Source organism: Macaca thibetana, chromosome 17 (genome assembly GCF_024542745.1).
Source record: "Macaca thibetana thibetana isolate TM-01 chromosome 17, ASM2454274v1, whole genome shotgun sequence".
NCBI classification, from domain to species: Eukaryota; Metazoa; Chordata; class Mammalia; order Primates; family Cercopithecidae; genus Macaca; species Macaca thibetana.
In genome coordinates, this window is record NC_065594.1 from 62,774,159 (window position 1) to 62,778,466 (window position 4,308).

At 36.6% G+C, this 4,308-nt stretch overlaps 1 pseudogene; it reads left to right on the top strand.

The window, feature by feature from the left end:
- Window positions 1-2,292: 2,292 nt before the first annotated feature.
- On the top strand, window positions 2,293-3,327 carry LOC126940162 (glycogenin-1-like; annotated as a pseudogene).
- The last annotated feature ends 981 nt before the right edge of the window (window positions 3,328-4,308 follow it).

Consider the following 4,308-nt stretch of genomic DNA (forward strand, 5'->3'; position numbering starts at 1 on the left):
GCTTGGGCCGTTGTGCCTCCTCTCCCAGGCCTCTTCTATTGTACTTGTTCTGGAACCCAAGGCACCTTTTGTTACATTTTCCACAAAATAAATGATCAGTATTCCATCTGGCAGAGGCAAAGGGCAATCAATGGCTTTTAACAACCCACCTGCTTTTATCTTCATGCATCATTCCAAATTTATCTAAATTCTGAGACTCTCAAGGGCTATATGAAGTAATTATTTCTATTCTCATTACTATCCTGTTCTGCATGAAAATCAACTCTCCCTTTTCAAATTTGCATCTAAAATACTCTTTGAAGCTTGCTTCTGGTGAAGTTTCTCCCATCACTGACTTTGTTTTTATTATTACTTAATTTCAGTTGGGTTACAAAATAAGAAAATAAGTTAACATAGACAATACATTAATTTCTTGCCCCCCTCCAAGTCTTAATTCTTTGTCACCAGATCAGAGGTCTTCAGATTCCAATGCACACCAGATGCAATGCATGTCTTCTACAAATTAAACAACCCATTACAAAGTTTGTTCTGTTAATATAATTACAAAGCTCATATTTTAAATTCTATAATATTTTTCTTTTAGCATAAAGTAATCATACTAATTCTTCTACTAACATGTGCAAGTATCCCTAATTTACTCATTTAAAGAAAACCATGGTCTGAGAAATTTACTTCTAATATATACTGTGCAAAGCAAGGCAAATTAGGAGTTTTTGATTTAAATATTTTGGATACTAATTATACAATGTATTCTCAATGATATTGCCTGAAAATATACACATGCACAATTTCATTTCTACATACACAAAAATTTTTACTTTCATATTACATGGAGCAAATATTTTCTGTTAGATTTTTTCCTTATGAATCTGTTGTCATGAAAAGAATACAGCAAAAGAAGCTTTTAGAAAATAAGAATGCTCTTCAATGTCAAACCAAAGGTCAAGAGAATTTTTCATAAGACCATTAGATAAGATTTTCAAATTCTTTACTTGGTAATTTAGAGTTTCTTTGAAAAGATTTGACTTTTGAAGTGCAGTTTTAATCATAGTTTTAGAAAAAGAGTATTATATCATAAAAGCACTTCAGTTCAGATAATAGGAAGTTCATCCTTTCCATTCTTTTTTAAAATGTCAGTGTGAATTTAATATATTTTACATGCTATCAGTATCAAAATAGCATCTCAATATAACTTCCCAGTTCCAAAGATTCTTTCAATAATTCTGCAGTACATTACTTCAGAAGTATCTTGTCTTCAAGAAATGTTTTCTAGTTAGTTCTCTTTTCCAAAGGATCCACCACACCCATGAATATTAGTCAATGAGATGTTTGTGGTCAGAAAAAATCAATGTGAGACTTTATTGGCCTAAATAATAAGGTACACTATTGTATTGTATTGTATTGTACACTATTGTATACAATTGTATTGTACCATACAATTTGGTTATCACAAGTAGTAAACTGAGCAAATTGTAAGTATATATAGGTAACTTTAATATTTAATTGTTTACCTTTCTATGAAGTGTTTCCAACATGGCATAATGTTAAATTATTAGAAAAGTGCTAAAAGTCTTTCAACAAATCTTCAAGAAAATAATTCCTTAGAAGTTAGTAAGATGGTGATAGACTATTTACCTTCTTTATATGATAAGATTACCATAGGATTTACTGTCATTTTAGTTTACTCATTTAATTAGGGGCAACTTCTTTAAAGCAGCAATCAGGAAATAACTGTATGTGACTAAAGATCCACTTGGCATATCCAGGAAATGCCTTTTAAATACATTAAATACTTTTAAATACATTAATTTTAAATTAAAAGTTAAATCACCATTTTTATAATACATGGCAGTAATATGTCTAGACATTTTAACAAAATATCTTCTTTAATTTTGACCAAAAATTTTTAGGCCTTCTAGGCATTACTTCTGAAACATTTATGAAACATGAAGTCTTTATTGTTGGATTGTGGGGAATCCTTGAAGAGACCACAGAAAAACAAATCAGCAAGCATTGTTCAATATTTACTACTAGGGTCCAGTCAGTAACACAGAAACATTAGATGTTTAAAAAGCGAGTATGTGGTAGAAATAACAGATTACACAGAAGACGGAAAAAGCAACAAGAAAGGAAACAGGAGTGACCAAAAAATTACTGCAAGAAGCAGTTAGTACCTCTAGGGTTGATGGAATAGATTCCCGCCCCCTCGCTGGTCCTGCTACCTCCAGGCACAGGCTTCTCTGAGCCACTGACCTGCAGCTGCCCCGGCCACCCGCACCCCTGGGCAGCACCATGACAGATCAGGCCTTTGTAACACTGACCACAAACTATGCCTACACCAAAGGGGTGCCCCGGTCCGGGTCTCACCTCTAAAACAGCACAGGACCACCAGAAGGCTGGCCGTGTTCGCCACCCCGCAAGTCTCAAACTCCATGAAAAAAGTTTTAGAGACAGTCTTTAATGAAGTCATCATGGTAAATGTCTTAGACAGCAGCGATTCTGCTCACCTAACCATAATGAAGAGGCCAGAGTTGGGTGCCATGCTGGCAAAGCTCCATGCCTAGTCACTTACACAGTATTCAAAATGTGTATTCATGGATGCAGATACTCTGATCCTAGCAAATACTGATGATCTTTTTGAGCAAGAAGAATTGTCAGCAGCACCCAACCAAGGGTGGCCTAACTGCTTCAATTCCGGAATTTTTGTTTATCAGCCTTCGGTTGAAACATATAATCAGCTGTTGCATCTTGCTTCTGAGCAAGGTAGTTTTGACAGTGGAGACCAAGGCTTACTGAACACATTTTTTAAGCATCTGGGCAACAAAAGACATCAGAAAACACCTGCTGTTCATTTATAACCTAAGCGACATCTCTATATACTCCTACCTCCCAGCATTTAAAATGTTTGGTGCAAGTGCCAAAGTTGTGCATTTCCTAGAATGAGCCAAATCATAGAATTATAGTTATGATCCCAAAACAAAAAAGTGTCAAAAATGAGTCCCATGATCCCAATGTGACTCATTCAGCATTTCTCATCCTGTGGTGGAGCATCTTTACCATGAATGTTTTACCTCTGCTTCAACAATTTGACCTTGTCAAAGACACCTGCTCATATGTAAATGTGGAAGATATCTCAGGAGGCATATCATATCTGTCCCTTGGGGAGATTCCAGCTATGGCACAGCTTTTTGTATCCTTGGAAGAACAGAAGGAGTGGTGGGAATAGGGCCAGGCTGATTGTATGGGACAAGATTCCTTTGACATCATGAGGACACGTGACACTTACCTCCAGTAGAAACACTGCCATTTCCTGTGGACACGTGTTCCTAATACTTCGTACCTAGAGCTATGTTGAGAAAAGTCTATTATGGCTTCAAGAGACTTTCACTAAAACTCATCAGATGAGAGGTTTTCACAGGACAACAGGTGAGAGCTGGGCAAAAGTTGTGAAGTGGCAATTCTGTTATATGGACAGTGTTCTGCTTTTTAATTCTCTTTAGCACATTTTGGAAATTCTCACTTTTGCTGATTGTCAACATACATAGTAAAGGCAACTCATTATTAAGCTGTTAAAGTGACTATATCAATTTTTAAAATCTGCAGACCCAGGTTCCAAATCAGTCACTCCCTTCAGAAGAGGACATGGCATCTGTCCCTTGCTCGCTTGCTGGTTGTACGTACCTTTCACTACACCTGTATTTTAGAATTGCCCTGTGCTGCCAGAGTGAGTGATTATAATTCTGCTTTACCTTATGCATATGCTTTAATTATGCTGAGTGATCCATAAATGTATCAACAAATAGCATAAACCCATTTTATTTCCTGGTCTTAGTGTCTGAAGATGTCCATCAGTTTTCTATATGCAATAAGTTTTATACAGGACAAATTTTCCCGCTCTAAAAGATCATCAATATTTGCTAGGATCAGAGTATCTGCATCCATGAATACACATTTTGAATACTGTGTAAGTGACTAGGCATGGAGCTTTGCCAGCGTGGCACCCAACTCTAGCCTCTTCATGAGGGTTAGATGAGCAGAATGCTAAATGCTAAATGCTAAAATGCTGCAGTGGCACCCTGCATGAAAAATGTAGGCTTATTACCATAAAAAAGATTCAGAAATGGAGATTGAAAAGATCTGGAACATCTTAAGAAGAAAAATATGCAGATAGAATTTAGGTTTTGAGAAGTAGGTGTGGCCCATCCACCGTGTGCACCTCAGAAAGTGTACATGAAGGCTGATTTTAGGAGTAATGGAAGTAGCTGGAGGTGGGAACCACTGCTAGTGTGAAGTTCTGATGCTGAAGAG